Here is a 12,395-nt window from a genome sequence, read left to right on the forward strand (position 1 = left end):
GGTTTTTGGCCCAGCGAGCCTCTCAAGGGTAAAAGTGTAGCTTTGTCCACGTCAATTGGTTTTAAGATCCTGAAGTCATCTGAATCCAGGAGAACGGCTGCTGTTCGCTGACGATGCAGGAGTCCATCCAATGGGGGGTTGAATTTGCCCCTAACATTGTGGATAGGAACTCGGTTATCCTTCAGCAATACTTTCTTCTTTCTTCCCTTCTGGGATTTGGCATTCTTGCTAGTCTTCATTGATTTGCAGAATGATCCATCTTCAACTCTTCGCGCACACCTGACATTTTTCTGCCCTTAATTTCAGGGGTGCTTCTGATCTAGCTTTGCAAGCTTCTTTTGACGATGGCTGGCCTTCTCAACCTGACTTTATTGCCGTTAATGCATAGGCTGCTTCGAATCTGGTCACACAAGCCTCACATTGCGGTTGGCCGTTGAACATTTTGAATTAAGGTTCAAGGTTTGAAATCAAGAGGGGTCAAGTCTCGAGGCTGGGAGGGATCCTAACCTGCATAATCTCAAGAGCGATTTCGCACAGGTCTTCGCAGGACAACGCAAAACATTTTTTGAAATCTTTTAAGAAAGCGACAAATCGCTCGCGCTGAAGACAGTGTAGAACCAATCTGGATCAAGCCGGCATCCTTCTCTGTACTCACACTAACAAACATGATCTCAATCATTAAGGGCTTAGCACGCCCCTCTTTCCCTTAATTGATCAAATTTTGCAAAACCTGAGCAATTCCTCCCTCTTCGTTTTCATCACAGTGTTTGAAAAGTTTTGGAAAACTTAGGTCAACGCAATGAGTTCGAGGCACAGAAAAGTAGGCAAAAAGTGCTGTCGTTTCATTCAAACTTTCTAGCACAACTGGCGCAAGGCAGAAGCAAACACAAGGGTGTGAAAATCACTGCTGTTCATTCAAATCTGTTGGCATAACTGGCTCCAAGGCAGAAACAGACTCACAAGAAAGCAAAAAGACAAACACAAAATAAGATAGTGATGTCCGAGGTAACACCCTCGGAATCACCCGACTCCAACGCAACAGGACTGACTCGATACAACAAGACAGACCCAACTGACTTAGTATAAAAAGACTGACTATATACAAAACAACAAAACTGACCCAATACCCAAGTCAGAAAGTACAAAAACTAGTATTTGCATGTGCTCAAAATAGTGCGTGCCATTCCCACGTCTCGAGTAAATCGAGCGCCACCCGCAGCTGGTTCATCCCCGGATCACATCACATTATCCCCCACAAGTTCACTGATCAAGTGCCGATAGACTTTGCAGGACCTGGTGCGGCAATGACCCCGTTGTCAAACAGATTTTGTACATCATGGCGCAGACGAAAGCAACTGTCGGTACTGTGACCGATTTGTTAATGGTATGCACAGTATTGGGTACTATCATGCTTAGCTGGAAGGGGACTTGGGAGAGGCCAAGGCTCGAGGGGTTTGAGATGCCCTTTTTGGACGAGGATTTGAAGGGCCTTAGACAAAGGCATGTAGAGGGCATGGAAGACCTTGCGACCTCGGGGCGGATACTTCAAGGTTTGCTGACTTTTGCTGGACGCACTAGCGAAAGGGTCAGCAGGTGCTAGCTTGGTTTGCCGATCTCTTCCGAGTGCAGGATTAGAGCTCAAAAGATCGTTTCTGGTACGATGGCCCTTTTCCCGATTTTTCCTTTGGCTTGAACTGCTCTCACTCTGAGTGGGGAAAGTGTCATCCACAGTCTTAGCCACAACTACAAATACTTGTTGCTTATTCAAACCCCCGGTTTTCAGAGCCTCAACAGCTTACTGGAGTTGTTCATAGGGATTAGTGTCCACCTTCTCCTTGTTCTTTTCACTAGCCGCAGCTTGGTGGGAGATTTGGGTTGCTTGATTATTGCGAAGTCCATCTACTGTTGACATGTTATTGCCGGAGCTTGAGACAGCTTCAGGTTGGTCGAGCTCAATTACAATTCGCCCCAGTAGCGGGGCCTCATGCGGTATAAAGTTCCCGGCATACAATGTGGTTGGTGGTGAAGTCGACATTCCGTAGGCTAGATCAGCCACAGATCTCTGAAGATCGCCAATCATTCCTATCAACTCGAAAGTGGTGGGCTCACGGGCTTGAAATAGTTGGGGTTCCCAGATCGGATGTGCGGCAGGTGACCTGGGCGGGTGTGGCATGTCAACATCGGTCTCACCTTGCATGGTGATTCCCTGGTTTAATGCGGCTACCATAACCACTATTTCGTTTGAATTCAGTGTCATCACGAGTTCGCTGAACTGATTGGAGGTGATGTGACTGGTGACTGACGGATTAGACGTCTGCCTTGTCCCAGCGAAGAAGAACACCGGCTATTCTGAACTAAGTCTCTGAACCCCCCTAAAAGAGAAGACAAGTAGCATTTCAGCCCAATTTCATCGGAACTGACACAGGCATAGCTGAATGACTGTACTCTACTACTGATCACTGTTTTCCAAAATTACTGCCCCAAAAATTGAATCTGATACCCGCAGATAACTGATTCCCAAGATACCGAGCTGGTGACCGCAGGCCTGATACCCAAACTTGTGAACTGATACATGCATTCCTGTAGAGACGCACTCTAAAAGTACATAGCAAGCAAGTGAAAGCCAAAACACCCCTATGTTGGGGTAGGGTTTCCCTCTCCTATTTTGTCAAGAATTAAGGTTTCACTACGCACACAGCGGTTTCAAACAACCTATAATTGGGTAAGCAACCTGTCCTAGCTTTGGAATGGTCACAATGGATTCCGAACATGCACTAGGTCGAATGGTCAAAAAGGGTGCCCCGATAAAATCAGAATTTGTGTTCCCGTCATGGCAGAGCCTGCAACCGGTTAGCCTTATGGCACGCTTCTCGAAGCGAGCCGCCGGTAAACCGTTCAGGAATAGCATACGGCAAACACGGTGTCCTAGGCACACCAATGCACATGCAATGCAAAGAAACACATAAGTGTAGTCAAAACCAAATATCATGAGTTCGAGTCAAATTTTCTAAATCCCCAGCAGAGTCGCCAGAAACTGTAGACGTCCCCGAACATCCCGGGAGGAAATCTCCCGTTTTGTTCATTGGGCTCACTACAGTTTAGGACTCAAAGTCACGGTCCTGTATCTAATTTCGCAGAGTGCAATGCCAGACCGATGAATCATCAAAGAGTCCAAATCCGGCAAATCGTTTTTGAAAACATATTTTTTTGAAAGAAGTGCCAAACATAAACTGCTTTGCCAGATACAGAATCGCCACCTAAATATTTTATTTTGGGAAATTTAGGAAACCCTGACTCGTTGCCTAAGGCCACGTGTCCGTCATCACCAAAGTTGCCTCGGCTCGGGAACTTGGGTACAATTGGGGAAGGTCACTTCGTGAGCACCCCCGCTCGCCCGATCAAAGATCGGCCTCTACTAACCATGATATCTAGTTTTGAAAACATTATGCGTTCTTATTCCGGTTATTAGCCTAGATTTACTATGTGATGCGCACAGCATACAAGTATAGACTGGATCGCCTGAATTGGAACAAAAAGTTTCATGTTTGTTTTTGAAAGCGGTTTGCTACTCGCAAGTAGGCTACAAATGCAGATTTTGCCACCCTCGGGTGGCCTTAGAAAACATGGTTTTGCCACTATCTAGTGGGCTTAAAACTCACGGTCAATGCATTATTCCAATTCAGATAATCCAACCTTCACCCACAGGCATTCAGGCAGTTATATCATATAAGAATATAGCCTCATGGTAAACGTGCTATCATGGCAACATTCACACGCATGCAAGATGCTAAAGCGTAAAAGCTTACCTAGTACTCCAAGCCAAAACAGAAGCTATGTTAGAAATCCATGCATAATCCTAACTATGCTGAAATGCCTAATGCAACACATGCAGGAATGCAACTACAATAGACTCGGCTATTCTAAAGATGGCATGTGAAATGCTACAACTAACACGTGTTCAACTTGGAATTGGAATACAATGCAGTTAGTATGATGCGCCGAGCCCGGTGCATGCAATACAAATGAATGATGCAAACATGCAAGCATAAGTATGCTAATTGAAACATGCCCTAATCTAACCATCGTAAGCTAATAAATAAAAGGGAGAAAGATGTGGGGTTAGAAGATATACATCACACACACGCACACTTATTACAATTGTGCCCTCGCTCGGAGGGTCCAAATAAATAATACAGTCCGAATAAATAATTAACTACTCTAACTAATTAAATATTACAAAACCCTAATTAATTAACAAATTAACTAGGAAAACAAGTAAATTAGCATGCAAATCCATGGACCGCCTCAGCTCTGTTCCGAATGATGAAAGATGCATGCCCGAGTTGCCTTGCGCAGAAATCCATTGCGATGCCCCGATTCGCCTTTGTTTGCAATTAATCCTAGAATACTATGCTAGGCTCTAGAAGGCTGTTGATTTCTGATTTGCTGCAATAGAGAGCAAGAAAGAGGCACATCAAAGTATTTTCATGTATGTATGCATGACTACTCTTCAGGGAGTGTAGTCCTCGATCCTCATGCCACCAATCACGCATCTCGATGCATGATGGCCGAGGAGTCGAATTGCACGACTCGATGTGATATGAATGCACATGAAAACACAGCAAGACCTAAACTCCATCATGGGTAATCCGGAGTGTTGGCGACCGGGAATTGAGACACGTTCCGTCACTCAGAGTACGAAACGTCCCTCATTTCCCATGCTTGGGCTAACTCATATCCCAAACACAATGCAAATGAGAGGGCATACACAATGCGACTAACATACAAACTAGCATACGCAATGCTATGAAATGGCATACACAATGCTCGATGTAACATGGCATACACAATGCTCTAACATGCAACCTAACATATGCAATGCTATGGACCGAAATGGCATACACAATGCACGATGGACTTACACCAAAATGAGTGGACCTCGGCCACACTCACATCAGTGGTCATTAGATGAAAATGAGACAACCGAAATGTGTGCACACGTGCACGAATACCAAGGACCGAACCAAAGGCATGGAATGCCACTCTACCAAAGCATGGCAAGGATGAAACATGACATGGAATAGCATAAATTACAGCTCTAAAACAACATGAAATATGGTCCCGAAACATGCAAATATGGCACACAATGCAAGCTAGGGGGCCCGGGTATCGAAACTAGTGAAGTGCGTTACTCTAGAGGTACCCAAAGCAATGCACCAAAGGAAAAACCAACCCCAAACAGACCCTAGGCAGGTCTGAAACAGTGGGAAATTGGCCTAAAATGATGACTCGGAATGCAACGAAATGGAGCTCATTCAATGGTCGGTAAATGGGGCATACAAGCCTGACTCTCAAACGCATTTAAAGAGATGAAAACATGGCAACATGGCATTCAAACAAGCTCTGAAATGTGATGAATAATAGACTCAAAATATGAACACACCTCAGTATATGCATGGAATGGATCTCAAAACTCAAAGCTAAGCATGAACCTTGAACTACAAGCATGCAAAACTAATATCATTCAACCACAAGACCCAAAAATAGAGCTAGGGCAATCCAAAATAAGCACATTATCAGTTTAAGGCATGGCCAAAATACGCTAGAATCAATGGCCTATAAAGCATGCAAAGAAAGCTAGTGGACCATGAGTTGTTCTACAACTATATGAAGCATATGAAGGCTCACCTAACCAGATAAAAACAGAAGTATTTCATGTCAAAATATGCCCAAATAACCACTGAAACTTAGTCAACACATGCAAGAATGATGACCCCCTTTGGAAAGCCATGCAAGGGGTTACTCAACACATATAACAAGAACACTTAACATGGAAAAACCAACTCTGGAAATCAATTATGACAGCCCTAAAACTCACCAGATTGGCCCTGAAATGGGTCAATGAAGCGTACAATGAAAGGCCCCTTTGAGAGGCCTTGAATGAAATTGTTCTACACATGCATTATAGACATAAAATATGGTCAAAGAGGCTCTGGAAAGAGCTAAAGAAGACCTTGAAACTCACCAAATTAGGCCTAAAAAGTGACTTCACAACATGCAAGTAAGGGGCCCTTTGGAAGGCCAACAAAGCTAGTAAAGAGAATGAGGGGTGAGAGGGTCACCCCTCTATGATTTTGGAGCTCAAAGACACATCAAAGCCACTGAAAATCCACTAGATTTCAGTGGCTAAGAGGCCAAAACAAGGCCGATGCAAATACTCAAATGCATGGCTCAAAGCATGAGGAAATGAAGCATGCAAGGAAGAAGATGACCCCAAATAGAAAAGAGTCCTTAAACAAAAATGTTTAGAAGATAAAAACAAGACTTTTTCTAGTTTATGGAAAATCTCAAAAATGCTCACAAGTAGGGCTAAGATATGATGCAAAATAAGCCTACAAAGAGGGATAGAGCATACAAGGAGGTAGATGGTCTCAAACAGAAAAGTGTCCTTAATCAAACTCCAAGAGGAGCTCAAAATAAGACACTTTTCAGTTTATGACAAAGCCCAAAAATGCTTGCAAATAGGGCTAAGCTATCATGCAAAATAAGGCAAGAAAATGGGAAATGGAGGCTTACCCTTGTAGCACAGCAAAGCAGCAGCTTCTGGACGAAGTTGGTGAACCTTCAACCCTTGCAAATCAGTCCCAAAGTGCTGGAATGGATGGTGGAGGTGGTAGGCTATGAGGTGTAGTGCAAATGGTGCAAGAAAATTAGGGTTTGGAGCTTGGAATAGTGAGTTATGGAGGGTGGAGTGTATATGCCTCAAAACAATTTGTTGAACCCTTCAAATGGAAGAGGAGAGCTTCTATTATAGAGAAGAGAGGCCAAAGATTCTCTTGGAAGCTTCAAATATCCTCCATACACGTGTATGGAGGATGGTCCAAATGCCTCCCAGTTGGCACAGCTGTGATACATTCAGAGAGAGCAAAAAGCAAGAAACAAGCCGACTAGTTAAAGTGGTCGGCCAGCCACTCCCCCTGGTCGGCCGACCAGGGGTCAAAAGGGTCAAGGAGAAATGCTGGCCGGCCACCCCAGAAAGTTGGCCTCCCAGATGAGTGCAACACAGCTGTATGGTGGAAACCTAGAAAATGTGACCTAGGAGAGAGAAAAACCAGCCTTTTAGCAAGGTTCAAAAGGGTCAAGAAGAATTACTGGTCGGCCTACCCATATTGGTGGCCTCCTAGATGAGCACAACACAATAGTGGTATGAAAAGCCAGAAATTGTGGCTCAAAAGTGAGAAAAACCAGCTTTCTGTCAGAAAAATCGACTTTAGGAGAGAGAAAAATAGAAAACTAGTTTCCAAGGGAAAAAGGTGGCCTCCCACCATACTACCACCTCCCTAGTAATGAAAATATGGTCCCTACCAAAAATGGACCAAGACGGATGCAAAACGAGGGTTCAGGAGCCAAAACGCGCAGTTCGGGGCCCCGAAAACAGGCTGTTAAGCACCGGAAGTGGTGTATGACCACGAAGGTGGTCTCCCGGGCCACAGTGTCCCTCTAAAGGGAGGAAATAAGGTGATTTCTAAAAATCGGAGCAAACGAAAGTAATTAAGCGGTCCCGAACCGAGGCACACGACCGATGGCTCCAAAAACTGAAAACTGGCCTCCAAACGAAAAAAATGGCCTACAACCACAAAACGTAGCCTACAGCCGCTGAGAGATGGTCTACGAGACCTCTCCCTCCCTTCAGGAAGAGAAAACAGAGAAAGCAGGACCTGGTTCGCAAACCGAGCAAAGCACAAAAGAGCCCCGAAGTTTGGAGGCAAGGCTCGCAGCCGAGACTCCGCAACCTCAGAACGAACACAGTATGCAACATCACCGAGCACTCAGTTGGTGACGTCTGAGTCTTAAGGTCGGTCAAAAATGGGGTGTCTACACAAGGTCCTCAATTGAGAAGAAGAGTCAAGCATAATCGAAGCCATACGATTCAATAAGAGGTTTTGCCCAATACCAGTCTTAAAAATGGTGACATTTTTCGACCTGCTGCGGTGGCAATTTCAGCTTCAATTTCACAAAGTAATGCTTCAAGGAGGAGACGGAAGATTCGAGATGAGGCTCTTGCCACATTGCAAACAGGGAAGGTTCTTGGGTTGGACTGTAAAGATAAGGAGCAGGAGGTTGTCAACCGAATTGTTTTGCTTGAACTGAAAGACATGGAGAGGGTGGAAGAAACTGAGGGGGCTGCCTAGGCCGTTGGGTAGGCTTTGGGGGTTAGGTGAGTATCTGATGTTTATAAATGAAAAAAAATAGCATGGAATGTTAAGGGATTGGGAAAACCAGAGAAGAGAAAGAGCATTAAGAAGCTAGTTAATGACCGAAAGATAGAGGTGTTGCTACTTCAGGAAACCAAGAGAAACAATGTTGATGTTGCGTTCATCAAGTCTTTGTGGCCAGTAGAAAATGTGGGCTTTTTGAAGGTGGGTGTTGAAGGAAGTGCAGGTGGTCTTTGCTGCTTGTGGAATCTTGAGGTATTTGAACTTAAAGAGTGCTGTTGTAACAAAGGTTTTATTTTGAAGGCAAGAATACTCAATCATACTTTTGAGTGTGTAGTTGTTAATGTGTATGCACCAAATGATGTTAGTGGCCGGAGGATTTTATGGGAATCATTGTCCAAATTGAGAGTAGCCTTTTCAAGTCCTTGGTGTGTTGGGGGTGACTTTAATGAGATTAGGTTTATGAGTGAGAGGAAATGGTGCATAAGAAAGGATAGGGGATGAAGGACTTCAATGAGTTTATCTACACTATGGAGTTGCAGGACTTGCCAATGTTAGGAAGATCATTTACATGTGCAATGATGTGGAGGGAGAGAGGTGGAGTAGGTTAGATAGATTTCTTTTGAATATTGGTTGGCTTGAGAAATTCTCCTTTAAGCAGTCGGGATTAAATAGAAGTATTTCTAATCACTGTCCAGTTATAATTATGACTGATGAGAGGGATTAGGTTCCAAAACCATTTAGGTGTATCAATGCTTGGAGCTTACATCCAAATTTTGTGGTTGCAGTTAAGACTGCATGAGATAGTTGCTAGGTAAGTGGGTGGGCTAGTTATAGGATTATGAAAAAGTTGGGGTATTTGCGAGGACAATTATGAAGATGGAATAGTGGAGTGTTTGGGAATGTGGATGACAAACTGAAAAAAGCTGAGGATGAATTGCATAAATGGGACTTAAAGGCTAAGTCTACAGATTTGCAGGAGTTTGAGAAAAGTTTTAGAAGAGAGGTGCAGAGTTTAGTATGGGACTTGAAGAGGAAAAAAGAAAATATATGGCATCAAAAATCCAGGTTTCTATGGGCTAAAAATGGTGATAAGAACACAAGGTTTTTTCATATGATGGCTAGTAGAAGGCAGAGGAAAAATATGCTTGATTTTGTGACAGTGAATGGGTCTTTGGTGGTTCGCTAGACTTGATCAAGCAGGTAGTGGTGAATTTTTTTGAGAAACTGTTTTCAGAGGAGTGGGAGAACAGACCTATATTAGTTGGTGTACGTGCTAAAATAAGTGAACAAGCAGCAACTATATTGGAATCCGACTTTACAAAGGAAGAAATCTGGGATGCTGTGAAGGACTATGATAGGAATAAGGCCCCTGGGCCTGATGGGTTCAATCTAGCTTGTTTCCAAAGGTATTGGTCTATAATGAAGGATGAGGTTATTCAGGTGTTGAAGAAATTTCACTTAAATGGGAAGCTGGCTAGAGGTATTAATAGTTCGTTCATTTCATTCATTCCAAATAAGGATTGTCCCATTAGGTTGTCTGACTTTAGGCCTATAAGTTTGGTAAACTCAATGTATAAAATTCTTGCTAAGGTTTTATCTAGACGATTGCAGCAGGTTCTTCCTCAGATTATCAGTGAAGCACAATTGGGTTTTTTGAGTGGTCGACGTATATTTAATGGAATCTTAATAGTTAATGAGGTGGTACACTGGTAGAAGAAGACCAAGAAGAGAGGAATTGTTCTTAAATTAGATTTCGAAAAAGCATATGATTCAGTGAATTGGGGCTTCTTGTGTTCCATGATGTCCAGTTTTGGTTTTGGTGACAAGTGGGTGGGTTGGATAAAGTCATGTATATCATTAGCAAAAGTCTCCGTGTTAGTTAATGGGTCCCCAACTTCAGAATTTGCACCTCACAAAGGTCTAAGGCAAGGTGATCTTTTATCATCTTTTCTCTTCAACTTAGTGGCTGAGGGTTTGGACATTCTATTGGAAAGAGCGAAAGAGATAACTGATCAAAGGAGCTGTTATGGCTCATAATGATTTGAAGGTGTCTCATCTTCAATTCGCGGATGATACGATTATTTTTTGTGAGGCGAGTTGGGAGGAAATCCTTACTATGAAGAGAATTTTGAGATGTTTTGAAAAAATGTCTAGGCTCAAGATTAATTTTCACAAAAGTAAAGTCTGTGGAATTGGTGTTGAAGATGAATTGGTACAGGCCTTTGCCAAAAAGCTGAATTTTTTAACTCAGAAATTGCTTTGAATTATTTAGGTTTGCCTCTAGGTGCAAATCCTAGGTGAAAGAGAATATGGCAGCCGGTAGTTGACAAGTTCAAGAAGAAACTAGTTTTATGGAAAAGGCAGTGCTTATCATTTACAGGTAGATTGACCTTGATCAAGTCCGTATGATCTGGATTGCCTATGTATTTCTGTCTTTATTTAAAATGCCTGCGGGCATTGCTAATCAGTTAGATAGAATTCAGTCTACTTTTATTTGGGATGGTGATGAGGTGAAGAGAAAAGTGCATCGTGTTTTGTAGGAGGAGGTGTGTAAAAATAACTGTCAAGGTGGGCTTGGTGTGAGGAAGCTTAGTGAGTTCAATGAGTGCTTGTTGATCAAATGGTGGTGGAAAAATGGTTTGGAAGATAAGGCCTTATGGAAAAAAGTGCTGTGTAGCAAGTATGGTTAGTGTGGAGGCAAGTTGAGTCCATTGGCAGTGGAGTTAGGGGGGGTTTCTGTTTTGTGAAAGGATATTTTGTTCTTAGCTGCACATAATCCATTTTTAAGGGAGTTCTTCTTCTCTAATTTTAGGATTGTGATTGGGAATGGCATTAGGACAAAATTTTAGGTGGATGTGTGGTGCAATAATCTGAGCCTATCTTTTGTTTTCCCTAGACTTTTTTCCTTATCAGTTTATAAAGATGGTTCAGTGTTTGATTTTTGCAAAGGAAAAATGAGGGTAATGACTGGAACCACTTGTTTAGAAGACATCTTTTTTCTTGGGAAGAGGAGGACCTATCTAACTTGTATGAGTACCTTCAAGTTGTACCTAGTTTAAGGAGTCATGTGAAGGATCAGTGCATTTGGCTGGCTAATCCATCCAGTGCCTTTTCTGTAGCCTCTGTATGGAATTGGATGGCTTCGTGTAAAGGGTGTAACCTCTAATTTGTAATGAATATCTGGAAGAATATTGCTCCTGCTAAGGTACAATTCATGACATGGTTAGCTTGGAGAGGTAGGATGAAGTCTGCTGCTTTTATGCAAAGGGATGGGGCGCTCAAGCCTAATGCAAGCATTCTTTGTGTTTTTTGCAAGACAGAGGTGGAGACATAGAATCATGTTTTGTTGCATTGTAGTAGTATTTGGACAGTGTGGTCTGGGATTGTTTATTGGTGGGGTTTGTGTTGGGCCATTCATGGATCATTTCAATCTCTGCTGAGTTGGTGGGCTGGTTTTAAGGTAAAAAAGAAGGATAGGATGTTGTGGAGAATTGTTCCTATGGCTATGTTATGGTCAGTTTGGGAATTAAGAAATGCTTGTTTGTTTAATAATGCTCAACCTCATTTTGTGAATTTGGAAGAGTTGGTGAAAGTTAGAGTGGCATTGTTGGCAAAGTCTAGTTTGAAGGATTTGCCTTATTCTGTGCATGACATTGTTTCAAATTTATGGCGGATTTGCTATTCAGTGTAATGGAGATACTGCTAGTGTGTTGGCTGCAAATAGAGGTTGTTGTTGGTGGGTTGGGTGTCTGGTTACGGATGACTGCCCTGCTTTTGATCTGCTTTTGGGTTTTTTGTGTTTTAGAGTAGTTCTCAGATGGGGTTTTAGTAGTGGTGACTTTGCAAATAGAGGACTGTTGGATGCTACTGGTCTTTTGCTGTTGGTTCAATATTGCATTTGGACTGGATGCTGAGTCTTGCCTCTGTGCTCCTCAGTCTTTGCATCTGACAGTATTGTCTTATTATTTTTCATCCTGCTGCTATCTTGTGGCTGCTGCTGGGATCCCAATTGTGCTATGATTATTGCGGATGATTTGTTTTGTCTGCTATTGTGGTTGAATCTGGGCTGCTAGGGGTCTGTTGGGTGATTCTGGGCTAATAGCAGTATAAGTTGATGTTGTTGATAGCATTTGGGTTTATTTTTCCTTGGTTGTGTTCTGTTTGTGTGTGATCAGG

Source organism: Camellia sinensis, chromosome 7, assembly GCF_055761805.1.
Source record: "Camellia sinensis isolate YWXY chromosome 7, ASM5576180v1, whole genome shotgun sequence".
NCBI classification, from domain to species: Eukaryota; Viridiplantae; Streptophyta; class Magnoliopsida; order Ericales; family Theaceae; genus Camellia; species Camellia sinensis.